Consider the following 19,083-nt stretch of genomic DNA (forward strand, 5'->3'; position numbering starts at 1 on the left):
CAATAACAAAATAAATCATGCATAATTAAACATTACCTCAATTTAGGCTACTTGGGTATGGCTTAAGGCTTGACTACACGAAAATCGAAATCGAAATTTGCTGTCTACATTATTGTCAGTGTTGGGGTTAACGCAACTACGCAAATCAAAACAGTGGTGTGATAATTGAGCCAGTAGAGAAATAACTGTTTAATTAATCTGTAGCCTTGGGTAGGCTTCTGCAGAAAACAATGTTGTTGCCGATTTAATACTATCTGGCGACGTTTTTAACAGGCTACGCAATAGAGGCTTAGACAACTATGACCCACGTTTTGGTTTCGTAAATTAATTTGCCCTACTTCTTGACTGCAATGTAGTCAATTGACTGCTTGACATGTCATTTTTATTTTTCTGTACGATAAACAATTACATCTGCTTTATGCCGTAGAATTACATTCATATTTGGCTGACTGCAGACGCGCCACTTCCCTCCCCATATTCCAATATTAAGATAGTATAAAGTGCTTTTTGTATAGGCTACTATCATAAAAAAAATAGTTAAAACGAATAGCTATTTGCAATTTGACAAAACACTGGTCCTCATTTTGCGAATGCGAGGACGATATGAGCCTGTTGCATTTAGTTAGATGTCCGAGTCACACATAATGTTTGAAAACCACTGGCTCGTAATCACAATAATTTAACACACGACAGTTGGATAACCTACTTCATCATGTCCCCATGCCTACATTTTTGTGAGTAGCATAGAGATCGTTAAAAACAATAAAGTATGGCTCCCCGTTTGGGACATCGAAAACTTTTTTTAATTTTTAATAGACTACCGTCGAAGATGCTGACTTGCAAAAGCCTCGGGATAACACGTTATCTCCACTATCATCAGTCATGCCCCTTGATCAAAGTGGGGAATGAAATAAAAGTTTGATAACCACTGGCTTAACAAGTTGCCTGCAGTCCAGAACACAGAATCTATTGCAATATTCTGATGATCGGCGATGATATCGGCAAATGTTTGTTTTCCAAAGTAAGAATTTCACTTCACCATGCACCTTCGACAATACCTGGCCTACCTGGTATCATTACAAACATTATTCTGTGTCCTAAAACTGGCATATTTTATGGCATTGTGTCATGTAAGTTCGTTGCAAAATCTAGAGAAATGTGTGAGGTGGTCAGCGGGGGACAATTGAGACACACATTGGATTGTGTTATTACTTGAACATTCCACACTATCCACAGCTGTGGTAGGCCTATCCGGGGCAGGAGGATTACTGTCAGCGCAGGCTTTATATAAAATTCTTCAACAGAAGGCCTCGAATGTTGTCTTGTTTGTGGAGCGCTTTGCTTCGCTTCTGTAATTTCGGCTTCATTGAAAACGAGGGCTTCCCTCAATGACCCTCCGAGAATAAATAAAGGTTGAATTAATGAATGAATGAATGCAGGCTTGCCCAAAATAAAGGCATGTGGTTTGCGCAGCCTACAGTAAATAACAGACCCGCCAGAATGTGCGTTATGATGCTTTTTTACGAGCAAGATGTTTTTGGTACCCTACGCACACTGCATGTTCTTAAATAACAATGATCATCAGTAATATTCGACCATTAATTTGGGTAAATGGGCAAGCGTGACCACCTTGATTGGCTGATGATTGTAACGCGGGCATGATTCCAAACACCTCCCTTACGATGATGAGTGACAGGTCTCAGAATGCGTGCGCTATACAAGGACGGAAGATGATGAATAACTGGGGCCGTAGGCTATTCACAAAGGCTTTTATCTTACTACTAGGAGTAGGCTACTCCTAAATCGCACTTAAAGATTTTAGATTGGAGTTTTCTCTTAAAAGTTATTCACAAAGCCTTTCAGACAACTCCTAAACTAGGAGTGAGTCTTCGTGGCTATGGATGACGTCATTACTCATGCACGAGCTTGACTGAAGTGACCACCTTGATTGGCTGACGATTGTAACGCGGGAATTCCAAACACCTCTCTTCCGATGATGACTGACAGGTGACAGGTCGGAGAATGCGTGCGCTACACAAGTAGTGTGAAGGACGGAAGATGATTAATAACTGAATAAAAAGGCCTAGCCTAAATGAATAAAGAGTAAGGCAAAACAAATAGCTTAGTAGCCTAATGAAACATAGGCCTATGGATTGATGCAGTAGCCTACCTTTGCAACATTATTAAATGAATCTGTCACCATATCCCTAGGCTACGTTTGCAAAGAGGAGAACATTTTAATTTGATTCACAATGAAACGTTACATTTCATTTCCATGTTAACAATGAGTAGTTTGTGTTGTTGTTGGTGGCGTTATTGCATCCCTTTTATGAATGCAACATTGTTCCCTCGCAATTGGAAGCTCCTGTTGCGCATAGGCTATTTCAAAACATCGCAACGTAAAATGCCACAAAAAAGCTGTTTATGAATAGGTCTTAGTGAGTTAGGAGTCCTCTCGACTTAAGCTGTCCCAGACTTAGGTGCTACTTTTAGGTCTAAAATGCTTCGTGAATTACTTTTTGTGAAAAAATTAGTAGTCCTAAAGTTAGGAGTGACACGCCCATTATTTTTAGGAGTTGCTCCTAAATTCGCCAGTTAGGAGCTACTTTTAGCCTTAAAATTCTTTGTGAATATGGCCCCTGAATAAAAAGGCCTAGCCTAAATGAATCAAGGCAAAACAAATAGCCTAGTAGCCCAATGAAACATACGGATTGATGTAGTATCTTGTAACGTTATTAAATTATTCTGTTACTATGCCTACGTTTGCAAAAGAGAACATTTTAATTTGATTCACAATAATGTTACATTTAATTTACATGTTGACAATGATTAGATTAGTTTTGGTTGTTGTTGGCGGCGTTATTGCATGTTAGTTATGCCTACAATGCAAAATTGCTTCCTCGCGATTGGAAGCTTCTGTAGCTGCATAGGATTTCAAAACCGCAGGTTTGTGAATAGGTCTGTGAGTAAGGAGTCCTCTTGACTTCTTTTAAGCTGTCAGAGGTGGGAAGGTGTGATTTTTTGGGGGAAGGGCCGGATTAACTGGGCACAATTGTCTGATGGCCCCCCTTCCCCCCAGCCAACGTGAATCGGGTGGTTAGTTAATAGGCCTATCGTGAAGATTTTTCCTGCCATCTAAGGCACGAGCGCATCTGTGAGGCCAAGCCTCACCAAGTAGCTCGTTTGTTTACAACTAACATTCCATTTAATTAAACTGCTTTATAGGCTATGCCGAAATAGTTTTCAACATTTTGAATATTAGTGTCGGGTGAATTGAAATGTTCTCAAAGTAGCCTTATGGCTGAAAGCTGCTTGGGACACCCCCCCCCCCCCCCCCCCCCGTCAAGCAATATAACCATACAAACGCGCTAAGGAGTAATTTTGGCTTTGTCAGAACCGAAGAGCTGTGGACGGCACGGCACGCCCAATGAAAATAAATTAACACAACACAACACAGACCCCGCTTCTCTCGCGTCAGTCACTGACATGAACGAAACACAGAACCCGCTTCTCTCACGGCAGTCACTGACAGTAACCTAGAATAAATGCATGGGGAAAAACACTTCCCCATGACAAAGACATTGTAAAACACTGAAAGTTAATATTTTGTCACTAGCAACATTCATCTGTCCTTTGTCAAATGTATTATGTTCCAAGTACCCTATGCGTAATTCTGCTTCATAAAGTTGAACAAATACATTTGCTTATTTCACAGAAAAATATAAATAGCCAGTCTACAGTGCAGAGTTGGTAAGTTATGGTAGGCCAACTTGCAGTGAACATACAAAGAGGGGAAATTATTTCTCTTGCAGCTGAGTAGCCTCAGGTGCGCACGTAGACATAAGGCCGAACATGCAAGCGCCAATGAATCGTGCTCTCACGGCAATCGCGCCGTTAAACTTAAATAGGTTAACATCACTCTAAGTTCGCCTTCAAGCAAGGAAAACGATGATTTGAAGACATCTGTTTCGTTGGAAGGGCAAGGGGTAGCAACAGGGCAACACAGAGACAGGCCCGATGGCAGGGCTGTTATGAGAGTATTAAAATATAGGATATTCTACGGGAAAACATTAAAACGGCAAGACAGCGGGGAAAGTTAAAATACGTGATAAACACGGAAAAAGTTGGCATGCATTGTTTCGGTCCCCGTGCACAGGGATTATTTGTCATACTATTAATCACATATGATTATTTGTGAAATTGTGCAAACAGGCGCAACACATTTGAAAAGGAAGGACTGGTAGCATGCAAGCTCACGGGAAAGATTGATTTAAGAATGTTATCACAAAGTGTGTGGTTGTGGCGCGGGCGGAAGACAATTGGCAGGGGAGGGTCATGTCTTTTTTTAACAATTCTGTCGGAGGGTCATTGAACAATTTCTAGCAGGCAAGAGAGGGTCATGCAACTTCCAACTGAAGCACTCAAAATTCCTCCGGTGGCCCCTTCAATAAATAACGATCAGTCCCTAGATTGCTGCTGGGCTATATGTCTTGGTTCTGTTAACAACTTATTGTCAAACGCATAGCCTATCTCGCGGTTGCATCCATTACAAACAAACATGCAATGTGAACGTCTGGGATTGGGGAGAGCACTAAATGCTCTACTGAATAAGCACGAAGTCAAACCTTTAAATGAAAAACACTCTTTAATAATCCAAAAAAATAAACCACTAATGAAGTAAACTTGTGACCATCAAAAATCGTTTATCGCTCGTAACTCCGTGATACCAGGACGTAACAGGAAGGCATTTGGCTGAGCAACGGAGGTTAATATGCTCCATGTTTTGTCCAAATGATGACTGTCTATCATCGTTGCACTCGGAGAAAACCGGAATGTTTCATTCGTCCCCGTTTCAATCGTCCCGGTTGTACCTACTCAAAACGCAGATAGAACCTTATTATTCTAAGGTAGCGAAATAGCGTTCAGCATGATTCATGCCCAATTAATTCCCCCTGTTAATGTGTTCGCCTTTGTAGTTTGGTTTCGTGATAGCCTATGATAAACGGCTTATGGCCAAATATGTGAAAACGTTAAAATACAGTAGGCGATAAACCCGGAAAAAGTTGACAGTGATTTTTTCATAATCACTTTGGAGGGTCATAGAAAAATGTATTGCTGGCGAGGGAGGGTCACGTCTTTTTGGACTAATGCTCCCCAAACTCCTCCGGTAGCCCCTTAAATAAATAACGAACAGTCCCTAATGAAGTAAACTTGTGACCATCAAAAATTGTTTATCGCCTGTAGGCCTAACTCCGTGATAACAGGACGTAACAGGAAGGCATTTGGCTGAGCAACGGAGGTTAATACTCTATATTTTGTCCAAATGATGTCTGTCTATCATCGTTGCACTCGGAGAAAACCAGAATGTTTAATTTGTCCTGCGTCTCTACGGCTGCAAACGGGATTCACTCGCAGTTAACCAAATATTTCTTTATTAGGGCAGGCATATTTCTGGCTATTACATTATTTCTAAACCAGTCTGCTAAAGTCTGTAGTGAAGTCTGTGTAGGGTTTTCCAGGCTCCATTTCTTTTTACGAGACACCCTGCTCACTTGAGCCATCTACCGGTTGTTTGGGTTGTTGCAGCGTCTCACTGGAAAAATACAAATTAAAGTCGCGTGATACCGCGTGATCCCACGCGCAGACCGCGAGTGAAGCTGGCCAATTCGAAGCACTGCCCACTGTAACTGGAGGTACACCTGTTATCTGAGCAGTCTGTATGTTCTCATTTTGCGAATGCGAGGACGATATGAGTCTGTTGCATAGATGTCCGAGTCACGCATAATTTTTGAAAACCACTGGCTCGTAATCACAATAATTTAACACACGACAGTTGGATACTTCATCATGTTCCCATGCCTACATTTTGGTGAGTAGCATAGAGATCGTTAAAACAATAAAGTATGGCTCTCCGTTTGGGACATCGAAAACTTATATTTTTAATAGACTACCGTCGGAGATGCTGACTTGCAAAGGCCTCGGGATAACACGTTATCTCCACTATCATCAGTCAATGCCTCCTTGATCAAAGTGGGGAATGAAAGAAAAAGTTTGAGAACCACTGGCTTAACAAGTTACCTGCAGTCCAAGACAATCATTGCCCTGATGACCTCATTTTTCACCGCTGGATGTTTTTTGCATTCATCTTGACGTTGCAGCCAGCGATGGACTGCCTATAGATCACAAACAAAAATATACTTAGATAACAAATCACCAAAGAGAGAAACTGATATTTATTTTTGAAAGTGGAGAGAGAGATTTTTACCTGAAGAACATGGAACCAGCAAGGTAAAACTCTAGTGTGTGGAAAAGCTTTCCTTATTGCATTGATCTCCTTTAGATCCCTGTCTACCATGACACACCTATTTCCAAGACAAGACACAGAATTGATGTAATAAGCAGGGAAAGCGTAAGGGTGTGAGTGAATCTGAACCCACTTTGTCCCCCGATTTTTGAAGCTAAAACATAAGTTCTTTTAATGATATTGACTGTTGAAATATGAATGTCCCCAGTTCTCAAGGAAATATGACCAAAAATCAACCAAAGATGAACGCTAATAGGTTGTAAGATACATTAATACCAAACATCGGTGTACACGTGTAACTCTTTTATTGTCAAATCCTTGATTTTAGTACTGTTAGCTCCAAAGACGCCGGCTTTTACAGCCTCCAACCTCAAGTATCTCGTCGCTCTTTCAGACAAACTGTGGCGCTGTCGATGACGTTTACTGTTTGACGACGCTCATTGGAGGGATGGACCGCGGCCTGGAAGGCTGCAGCCTAGTAGTCGACGTTCGAGGCAAACTTCTCCATTGTGCTCATAGGGCCCACCTACATGAACCCACCCCCCATCAAATTCACCCTTCGCTAAGCCACACCCGAAAACTGCCACAGGCCAATCGTGGCTTAGCAACCCGTCACTAGGCACGGGATGTCTGACAAGCTTTTCGAGTTTTGCCATGTTAACCTGCGGAGACTGAAGGCCTGTGGGTCATGAAGGACACTTATTTGAATGTGTGGTGCCCTAACCCACGTAAAGACACAGTAAAATAGCATGTTACAAATTTCCCTCCAACTGTATTTGACATTGTGCTCATAGGGCCCACCTACATGAACCCACCCCCCATCAAATTCACCCTTTGCTAAGCCACACCCGAAAACTGCCACAGGCCAATCGTGGCTTAGCAACCCGTCACTAGGCACGGGAGGTCTGACAAGCTTTTCGAGTTTTGCCATGTTAACCTGTGGAGACTGAAGGCCTGTGGGTCATGAAGGACACTTATTTGAATGTGTGGTGCCCTAACCCACGTAAAGACACAGTAAAATAGCATGTTACACTATAGAAACATGATATAATTGGGAACACATATTGTTCTAACTATAAAAATGGCATATTGCATGATATTTCAATAACCGCGAGATACACGCTTCACGATAACGGCAAGAAGTTGTTAACAGACGTTCACCAAGATGTATAGCCCATCAGCAATCTATTAAAAATAACACCTATTTGAAGTACCATTCATGATATGTTGTCAAATATTGAAGTTGTGGGAAGTACATAGCTTAAATGGTATGTTTCTTTCGTCCCCCATGCCTGTTCCATTCTTTCTGGCCAGGAGAGTCGAATGAAACAAAACGCACATTCGACTTCTGCTTAAATAGCTCATGAACGGTTTTGTTCAGAGATGAAATTCCAACTGTATTTGACAGAGGACAGATGTAGGTTGCTAGTGACAAAAATTAGCTTCCAGTGTGGTACGATGTCTTTGTAAATTACATTTCATTGAAAAGTCCCGGTTCTCCCCTATGTAATAGACGTGCAGGGTGCTAAAGCTTGTCAGGCATAGCAACAGTAACTAAGGAGGGCGGGACTTAGCGAAGGGTGAATTATCCTTATATCACATCACAATTATTATTGTTATGCTATATTGTTATACATGCACTTCAAAGCAGCCAGTGTTTAAAGTGCTAACATTGTTCACAAAAACTTTGTGAAAACATGTACATCAGAGGACTGCTTTACTAATGTTTACTAACGCTGGACTTTGAAAGGCGACAGGAGTTGAGGACTTTGCATCAGCATGTTCAAAGCAAGTAGGCTACAGGCACTTTGCGTGTCTTACCACATAGGTTACCTCACTTTGACTTATTGACCATGGGAAATGACGCGCACCTTGATTGTTGATATCACGGGCGGCGGCATGTTCGTTGTAACGTTTTTTGGTATGAATGAATTACAGTAATGACACGCCGTTGCGTTGTCAACGTGAGACACTCTTCACTTCATTTATTTCAATTTCCACAATACTATATTAGTCAGAGTCTGGACTAGCGTAACCTACTAGCTTAGCTCCCCCCACTTAGCTCTGCCTAATAATGAATTGGGCTGAAAGCAGGCAGGCACGCAGCTTTGCTGCTGGCGTACAGTTTGAGTGCAGTGCATAGCGGGGTTTAAAACATGACTGCCAAAGTCTTAGCCTGTTTGACATCCAAAGACAGTCATTGTACGTTTCAAGAGTTAATAACATAGAGTTAATTAATATAACATTACAGAGACCAAAATAAATAGGCAATTTGAGACCAAAATAAATAGGCGGTCAATAGTAAAACGACTCTTCGACTAAAAAAATTGCCGTCGACTAATTTTCATGGTCGATTAGGTCGACTAAGTCGACTAATCGCGGCAGCACTAGATTAGTGTGTGCTTCACCTCACTGTGGTTCACTGTGTGCTGACTGTGTTTCACTAATTCACGGAATGGGATAAATGCAGAGACCAAATTTCCCTCACGGGATCAAAAGAGTATATATACTTATACTTCAGACCAGAGCTGATGCTTGCAATAGCCGTCACTGAAAAGCTGTGAGTGTTGTGGAACACAGCTGTTCTCACATTAGCTGATTGCGATAAACATAAACCATTGTTGCTTAATTACCAATTATTCATTACACCTGTGTGTAGTATCTACCTTGTTTAGTGTTTTTCACATATAGTATTTTGCAGTATTTTTAAAATACAAAAATACACACCAAATAAAGTATTTTGATACAAAATACAGAGCCATTTCCTTCAACGCAATAAAATACAAATGACAAAATATTATTTTGTATTTGAAATACATATTACATGTTTCAGAAATACTACCCATCCCTGAGAACAGGCAGATTACATCTTTATAGTTGGCCATATGATGACATACTTAGGTTAATACTGTATTTCACCAGTTAGGGCACCAAAATGGCCAGCAGCGGCACTGTGTAGCCTATATTGACATGTCTTTAAGTTTTGGGTTGTACAATATACAGGTAGTGGGCTCTCTGTTGATTTTAATGAGTAGGCCTAAGCTTAAAGTTACAGCATTTCTATCACAATTGACCAGACTTCGACCTTTGGTCTGCTTTTAATAAAATTCTGGCTATGATTGTTCCTTGTATTGCATCATGAGCCATCACTGCGCCTATTGCATTCTACTGTTGTTAGCCTTAAGCCTAGCTCAGTCGTTATGTTATACCACATCGCCCTCCATTAGAAGTGCAATGAGCTGCATTAAGCATAATAAACTGCATTTAGAATTCCAAATCCATATTTCTAGATATTTTGGTTAAAGTAACTCAAAAGTAATACAATAGTAGTGTAATGCCTTACAATTTAGATACAGTAATATTATAATGTAACAAATTACTTTGAAATGACAGTAATGAGTAATACATAATAAATAAATAATTAATACATTTTGTGGGCAGCCGTGGCCCACTGGTTAGCACTCTGGACTTGTAACCGGAGGGTTGCCGGTTCGAGCCCCGACCAGTGGGCCGCGGCTGAAGTGCCCTTGAGCAAGGCACCTAATCCCTCACTGCTCCCCGAGCGCCGCCGTTGAAGCAGGCAGCTCACTGCGCCGGGATTAGTGTGTGCTTCACCTCACTGTGTGTTCACTGTGTGCTGTTTGTGTTTCACTAATTCACCGATTGGGTTAAATGCAGAGACCAAATTTCCCTCACGGGATCAAAAAAGTATATATACTTATATAATACATTACGATTTTGTAGTAACTTGCCCAACACTGATGACAACCATCACTTTCTATGTATGTGTGTGTTTGTGTGTGGAGGGTCAATCAAATTCTATGATTGCCACTGATGTGAATGATCTCACAAATCACACAAACCAAATCAAGGTTTAAAAAATCACAAAATTATCGAAATTGAGATTCTTCTCTTAGTATTGGTATTGAGACAATAATGTTGGTATTGTGACAACAGGAGTTGGGGATGTGTCCCCACCAAAGCTGAGACCAAAACTACGCCCTTGATAAATAGGCTACTTCGCCAAAAAACCCAGACCGGTTGTGGCATCAGTTTCGCTTTTAAAACGCAACAGTGTAGCGAGAGGGAGAGTGCGGGCTGTTTAATTTGCAGCATGACAGATGAACTCCCATTGTGAACTCAACGGACCAGTGGCATCTTTAGTAGGCCTAACCCCTCCCAGCAGTGGCATCTTTAGTAGGCCTAACCCCTCCCAGCAGTGGCATCTTTAGTAGGCCTAACCCCTCCCAGCAGTGGCCTCTTTAGTAGGCCTAACCCCTCCCAGCAGTGGCCTCTTTAGTAGGCCTAACCCCTCCCAGCAGTGGCATCTTTAGTAGGCCTAACCCCTCCCAGCAGTGGCATCTTTAGTAGGCCTAACCCCTCCCAGCAGTGGCATCTTTAGTAGGCCTAACCCCTCCCAGCAGTGGCATCTTTAGTAGGCCTAACCCCTCCCAGCAGTGGCCTCTTTAGTAGGCCTAACCCCTCCCAGCAGTGGCATCTTTAGTAGGCCTAACCCCTCCCAGCAGTGGCATCTTTAGTAGGCCTAACCCCTCCCAGCAGTGGCATCTTTAGTAGGCCTAACCCCTCCCAGCAGTGGCATCTTTAGTAGGCCTAACCCCTCCCAGCAGTGGCATCTTTAGTAGGCCTAACCCCTCCCAGCAGTGGCCTCTTTAGTAGGCCTAACCCCTCCCAGCAGTCGCTCAGTTTGCTTGCCCGCGCGCATAGGTCGATACCATAATGGCACTTAGCGAAGATATGCAGGCGGAGCCAGGCTAAATGGAGTTGTCTTCGCTATGTAAATAAAGTGATAAGTAGCCTAGACTAACTACTTTCGTTGCTTTGGGAAGCAATGATCTGTTACTGGGTTGACACATTGGAAGTTGAGGAAGCCTAGTTTGGTGACCACTCCGACACTTGCGCGCCACTCCGCGCTGCGCAGAAGGGGGGTGGGCCTAGTCCCTAAACAGCAGTATTTTAGGCCCCTTACCTGTATCACCTCCTGGAAGCAAAATTGGATTAAGGACTTGTCGATGAAGCTGTCATCATAGAGACCGTCAGCCTTTAACTGGTCGAAATGGTCCATCCAGAACTGAGCGCACTCACTCCGCAACGTCCACCACCAGCGTTCAATACGTTGGTTCCCCGTGCTTGGACCTAGAGTGTGTCTGGGGAAATGCCGTTTTCACTGACATGCAGAAAACTTTGCATTGCGGCAATGTGTGTGTTCTCCGTCCCGTGATCCAATCTCACTTTCAATGGGCGACCATGCTCCATTACTGTATCAATGAAATACTGCTACAATGACTACAATGACAATGGTCTGGGCTATACTGACATGTCTATCTAGCGTTCCTTTTCCGAGTCTGACACAACATGACCTATTCCTGGTAATAATCTCGAAATTTCGACTTTATATCTCTTAACTATGAGAAATAAAGTCGTCATTTTGAGATTTGAAGTCGTAATTACGACTTTCAATCTCATTATTATGACTTTATATCTCATAATTACGACTTTGTATCTCATAATTATGACTTTAAATCTCATAATTCGCGGAAAACTCTAACTGCATTTCTCATGAGCGACTCACGGCTGCGATTAAAGCTCTATGGGCCGGCCCGCACCTCGGCCGGGAAAACTCCCGACCATCCCCATTGCCACTCCAGCCCTGGGTAAAAAGCAATTAAGCGTCCTCTCATTCACCTTGAAAAGAAAGCTATCTCAATAATATTTGTATATGCGCAGAGGGGGATCCACAAATATTTCTTGATTTGCATGTGTGTTTTGATATCTACATATAAAAAAAAATCATATTTGTAAATAAAATGCCATTTGTAAAACCGAAAATTTCATTTGTGAAATGTGATTCTGCATTTGTGGATCACCAGCACACGCATTCTTCGCTTTCCAAAGTTAAGTGTTTTTGAGACGTTCTTCACATGAAAGTCGCACAAATCCACACGTAAAAAAAAAACATATTTGTACCTTGTAAATTAGTTTTCACAATTGTAGATGTGTATTTGTAAATGAAATAGCATTTGTAAAACTGAAAATTGCCTTTGTGAAATCTGCTTTCGCATTTGTGGATCACCAGCACACACAGTTTTCGTTTTCGCATTTGTGGATCAGCACACGTGTTTTTGAGACAATTTTTGCGGCAGAGGAGCCACCCAGATCCGCAAATAGCCAACCTCTAATTCACCTGCTGACAGACTTTCTAATCCAGTAGGTGGCAGTGTTGTTCTATGGGACTCATAACACACAGAGCTAGTGAACCTAGTTCTTAAATCTAACAAGTTATGCCTTTTACAACAAGCTTTTTAATGGAAAAGTGGTGTTTAATTTCCATAATCTTTGTTTAGTGAACGCATAAAACCGTCAGTTTGTAAGCGAAATCAAGAATTACGACCTTTGAGTTTGTTTATAGTTACCTAGCAACCGAGACTTTAAGTGTTAAAACTTATTGCAATTTCATAATGTACAAGAAATGCGGTAGCGCACTGGTTAGATGAGTGAGCTCTGAGGATTGTTGGTTCAAATCCAGGAGTAATCATTCTGCCAATGTTAGTTTTGGACAGGATATTTACATGCCAACACAAAAGTTGTAAAAGTAGGCCAACTAACATTGTACATCACACCAGAGTTAGCCTCATGAGTACGTAGCACCAGAGTTAGCCTTATGCACATCACACCAGAGTTAGCCTCATGAGTTAGCCTTATGTACATCACACCAGAGTTAGCCTTATGCACATCACACCAGAGTTAGCCTTATGCACATCACACCAGAGTTAGCCTTATGTACCAGAGTTAGCCTTATGCACATTACACCAGAGTTAGCCTTATGTACATCACACCAGAGTTAGCCTTTTGTACCAGAGTTAGCCTTATGCACATCACACCAGAGTTAGCCTCATGAGTTAGCCTTATGTACATCACACCAGAGTTAGCCTCATGAGTTAGCCTTATGTACGTTGCACCACAGTTAGCCTTAGACTAATTCACATTTGCCATAAACATAGTCACATGTTTGCCATTTTAAAACACTGCCATTCAAAATGACACTACATGAGCTAATTGGCCAATATAAATATATCTGCTGTGCATATGTTGCACTGACTTGTTTGGTGAAAAATAAAATGTTTCAACAGCATGTGTGTGTTTCTGCAAATATTTCTGTAAATTAACTATTTTAGTACTATGGCAAAGCATGCTAAAGATGAGAGTTCTTTTCATTATGCCCAACAGTGTGTAGTTGGTTAGACAAAAATCTGGTTATATGAATGAAGTGTGTGCCATTTGGTGCAAAAGTTAGATTTTGACAATGCTATATGTAGTTTGGTTGCAGTGCTTCATTTTGCTAGCCTGACGAGCCAGACCCACATTAAAATGTAGGGTCTGGGCACTCACCATTCGCAGTGCTCAGTCCGAAGGGCGGGATAATCGGTTGTCTTTCAAATTCCCTCTGCACGCAATAGGACAGCTATGAGTCCCATGCGTTTCCCACCAGCGGAGCTAGTTGGCCAGTTCAAACTTTTGCCAACTTAATTAAAGCTTAACTCGTGTCACACTGTTCGCCAACAGCAACATTATCTTATTTGTTTTCAAGTAGCAGGGAATTCAAGCCAAACCGTTGCAACACTGCCATCAATCATTATGTTAAGCCCGCCTAACGACTCTATACACGATTTGATTGGCCTGATAGAAGTTTAATTTTTCGAGCTCACAAGCCAACGGAGAGTTGCTAGACTAGCCCTGGCAGCCAATGTATCATTTTGCAGGATATACAAGGTATTTTGCAGTTTGGGTGTGTGGTTTTGTGAATTGAGTTTAGTATGTTGATAAAACCAGCCTAGTTTGCAAAATTGTGTTTTAGCAATTGGTAAAAACTGTATACTTAGTGGTTTTTATTATATTGTTACTGCTACATTGCACATATCTGTACATGTTGTTCATACATTGTTCATATTACATAGCCATATTTATTCTGCTCTTATAAGGTGCTAATACACTGCAACCAACTGTATAAGACTTGATGAGGTGAGTTTAACAAGTGTTCACTCGCAAATTCACGTTCCCCTACCTGCCGTTTTGCTGTGAAACTAAAAATATTCCACTGAGTGCGATTGTAAATTCACCTAGGCCTAATAGTTTGACTGTGTCTTGGAAAGTTATTACTTGTTCACAAGTTGTTTCAGTTAGCATATTTTCAATGTGTCGCTGATGGTTAAAGTTTTCATAACTAAGGCGCTAATGGAGCGCGGACCTTTCCAAGGCAAAACGCAGCCATTAACAACGAGTGGACCAAGGCGAAATATTTTGAGCTGCTCATTAATAAGTGTTTAATTTGTTTTTTTTCTTTTGAGCATATGGATCCAAGTGAGAACAAATAATAATAGGCTTATAGACGGAGATTGCGCACCTATCACTGTAGTTGGGATAATCATTGCAGCCTCACAGATGGCAGAATGACACCGCAATCTGAAAGAAACTTGAGTGCATGTGCAAGTGAAATTCTTTAAAAGCAATCAGTAGTTTGCATTAGTCAGCAGGTAATACTTGAACAATGAATGTTTTTTTTACAAATAAACAAAACATGTAGGTTATTGTGAGTAAAGGGATAGACTACACACTGACAACAGCAGATGTCGATAAGCCTCTATCTACTGTAGCCTACATCCAGGTGAATTAGATATGTTGGCATAACATGGGCGATAGATGTATTTATTTACAAAATAAATCTTTAATATTAATGGTTTATAATACCAGGCATGATCGAATAGGGCCCACATAAAAGAAAATGGACAATACCCACATCAGTGCCTATCAACACAAGTGGTTTTCATAGGTCAGGATTATTAGGCTCTAAAACAGATTGTCAACATTATAGAGCTACTGTAAAAGATTCAGTTTGCACTTTCAGGAACACATTGGATCCCGTTTAGATAAATATTCAACATTAAAGATGGGTCGCTATTCAAAACGTGTCTTGCGAGTATGGCTATGTCTGTGTGTGTATGTGTGTGTATAGTGTGTGTGTGTGTGTGTGTGTGTGTCTTGTGAGTATGGCTATAGTGCGTGTGTGTGTGTCTTGCGAGTATGGCTATGTCTGTGTGTGTGTATAGTGTGTGTGTGTGTGTGTGTGCGCGTGTGTGTGTGTCTTGTGAGTATGGCTATAGTGTGTGTGTGTATAGTGTGTGTGTGTGTCTTGCGAGTATGGCTATGTCTGTGTGTGTATAGTGTGTGTGTGTCTTGCGAGTATGGCTGTGTGTGTGTGTGTGTGTGCGTCTTGCGAGTATGTCTGTGTGTGTGTGTGAGTGTATAGTGTGTGTGTGTATAGAGTGTGTGTGTGTGAGTATGGCTATGTCTGTGTGTGTGTGTGTGTGTATAGTGTGTGAGTATGGCTATGTCTGTTTTTGGCTGCATGCATGAAGGCCGACGTGAGCAATTTTTGTTTTCGAGGTGCTACTCAAACAAATTCTTCAAGGTTGGCAGGTCTGTGTGTGAGTGTGTGCATGTTCTGGGTTGGAGTTTGGTCACACACACACACACACACACACATGTTCTGGGTTAGTGTTGGGGTTTGGTCACATACACACACACACACGTTCTGGGTTAGTGTTGGGGTTTGGTCTCGACGCAAGTCCAAAAAGGAGGAGTTAGGATTAAGGCGGATGTTTTAACTCTCCGCAGCATTTTGTCTCTAACGTTTTCTGCAAATTGATCACGGAGAACACAGTCCGGATTAGCAATTGCGTTGTATTTTTACGTTGTATGACTTCCATAAGTGACATTAATGAGTGTGAAAATTCACGCAACGTTTCTCCCTCCCGTTGACGACATTGGAAGAATTTTTGTTGAGCGTCAATATAAGACTGACTACAGCCAAAAGTCTCAGTCAGTATACAGAAGATATTTTCAGGCTCGGCTCTAGCTGCAGCTGGACGGAGTTTAATTTCTAGCTTTGCCTCCCCATCCAGAAGGTCATACACAAAATGCGCTTGCTCACCTTTGGACATATGCCTAACCTGTAAACATCGACGGACTTCCTCAATCCATTCCTCCACTGGAGGAGACTCTGAACCACCAGAGAACCTGGGATATTTGCGTTCTCTAGGAGCTTACACATACCTTAGTCCAGAAGACCCTGTGGCTCCTGAGGATGTAGCTCCTGAGGATTTGGCTCTGGTTGACTCTGCTCTCCCTGTTCTACATCCACAGCAGATGCTACATTGCCCTGTCGTAGCCTTTCATTGTCAGCCTGCAACTGTTTAATCTGCTCCATTAGCTGCCCGACCCGTTCCTCCAGCTCCTGAGACATTTCAAATCGGACAAAACCAAAATGGACAAAGAAAAGGTTTCTTTTTTTATATATATATACACACAAACCCACTTGTCCTTGCAGAACTGTTGTCGAGGCTCTGTCCTCAACCACTGTCTTTCCTGTACTCTACCTGCACTCAATACACACACAGACAAAACATTGGAAGAAAAAAAAAATATATATACACCAATATATACACACCAGTGCCAATCAATCCTGCCCCGACTACGCCACATGTGACCCCTAGGGGGGGGGCTTCAAACCAGTTACAGTTTGTAACCAACAATCTGAGTTTAGATGTTACAAGCAGGTTATCCCAATAAAGGGAAATAAACGGAGAAAGGGACTGGAGTATTATAAAAGTAACAAAATTTTATTTATTTTATTATTCACGTAGATGCATACATTAGAACAGACACTAGGCCTCTGGGCAGTAAACTCACAGGGACAACAATGTGCAAAATGAAGGTGTTTGGATAAGTAACACTCAAAGATTCAGCAAGTTTCAATCAGCAAACACAGAATATATATAGGGCTCGTCACAGGTCACACACATAGCAATTAATTTACTGTACACAGCAATCCAGTGATCACACAACAAGATTGTTTCACCCCCCCCCCCCCCCCCCGCCCCGAATATTGCACTAACCCAATGGCCTAGAATACATACAACATACAACAGACAAACATGAAACATACAGCAACACATACAAGAGACTGATGGGCAGCACGGTGAGCCTCCCTCCCACACACACGCTCGCTCTCACACACACACACACACGCACATATAACTGAATACTAAAACAGGGCACAGGAAAAACAGTGGCCAAGGTGGCATACGACGGTCCTCCTGCAAAGAAAACATGGCTATGATATCATACAAGTAATTATATAGGTCAAATCAAAGCTATGCCTAATTTGCAGCCTATGCATCAATGGGCTTAAGCCGCAAAGGTCCTCAATTGGGTATAAGCAGTCGGAACAGGTCAAGATGCTAAAGTAACATTACCAACCTGTATGAACGCAGGCCGCGGCGTCTAGCCAGGAGCTTGTTTAGTTGTAATTCCGTAGCGATCACTTTAAGCCGTCAGGTTTTTACTCGTACATACCCAGGCCAAACTATAATTCAGACGTGGCGAGTCAACACTGCTACATACATATGAACAAGCTTTCTGTGACAGATGTACACATGTGAGGGAGAAAGGAAGCCAGTGAACTTACACTCTCAGCACAACAAACAGCACTCAGCAAGTTAGCGGTCACACTCTAGACCGGTGACTGTAATATAAACAGAACGCAAATTAATGTGAATTCATTACAGCCAGTGCCTAAGGATAAAAGGCTGAACGTTGCTCATGTGTAAAAGCAGAGAACTTACAATTTTTTTATTGAAACACGCGGACACAATTTGTAGCCGGCGAGGGCTTGTGGAGACAAGGATCTGGACGTAACCACGGCACTAACCGCACAAACACCAGGCCAAGATTAACTTGTATGACCAACCGATACTCCAAGGAACCAAGAGTCTGGGTGGCGAGACACACTAATGAGGCACCGGCAGTTTGCTGGATTTAAAGGTGTAGCGCCAAGCGGCCACCACCTGATTCAATCAAGTCCCACTGCCTACGTCCTACCCGCTACACATACACACACACATGTTCTGGGTTAGGATTGGGGTTTGGTCACACACACACAGATGTTCTGGGTTGGGGTTTGGTCACACACACACACACACACACATGTTCTGGGTTAGGATTGGGGTTTGGTCACACACACACACGTCCTGGGTTGGGGTTTGGTCTCACAGCACCAGTGACTCCCACAAAACACAAAGCACGAGATGATCAGTCTCTGTGGAATTCTATTCTTTCTCTGCCGTCATCATAATTGGCACATGTGTGTGTGTGTGTGTGTGTGTGCGTGTATTCGTGTGTGTCCCACCCAACCAGAGGAATCTGCGGTTCAGCAGCTAAAATTAAATCCTTATACTCACATATTTATTTTCATTATAAACAAACGCTGAAAAGAAATCAAAACAAGACTGCTGTCAAGGTTTGATGTGTTCAACCACACGCACACACACATACACACACACACATATACACACACATACACACGCACGCACACACATACAGTACACGCACGCACGCACAAACACACACATACGCACACACACAGGCACGCACACACATACATACACGCACACACATACACACACACACACACACACACACACACACACAAACCTGTTTCAGAGACTTATAGGCATGTGGGAGTGGTGGCCTGATTGACGTATGACCGATGACATGGGAGAGGCAGAGTGGACACACACACACGCACACACACACACACAGCTAGCTGTCAGGGGGGTGGAGAGGCTGTTGTGTATGTCAAATGATTGATCTTGAAGCACACCTGATTGACAGGTGTAGCTGGTATCTGTGTGTGTGTGTGTGTG

The 19,083-nt window shown here is 42.2% G+C and overlaps 1 long non-coding RNA gene across 1 annotated transcript; it reads right to left on the minus strand.

The window, feature by feature from the left end:
- Positions 1-6,688: 6,688 nt before the first annotated feature.
- Positions 6,689-18,779, minus strand: LOC121699830. Its single transcript, XR_006027051.1, has 3 exons — positions 18,770-18,779; positions 11,357-11,363; positions 6,689-6,816 (listed from the first exon to the last, which is right to left on the minus strand). It is a non-coding gene; the product is annotated as an uncharacterized LOC121699830 (long non-coding RNA).
- Positions 18,780-19,083: the final 304 nt, after the last annotated feature.

This window comes from Alosa sapidissima, chromosome 24 (assembly GCF_018492685.1).
Source record: "Alosa sapidissima isolate fAloSap1 chromosome 24, fAloSap1.pri, whole genome shotgun sequence".
In the NCBI taxonomy this organism is placed as follows: Eukaryota; Metazoa; Chordata; class Actinopteri; order Clupeiformes; family Clupeidae; genus Alosa; species Alosa sapidissima.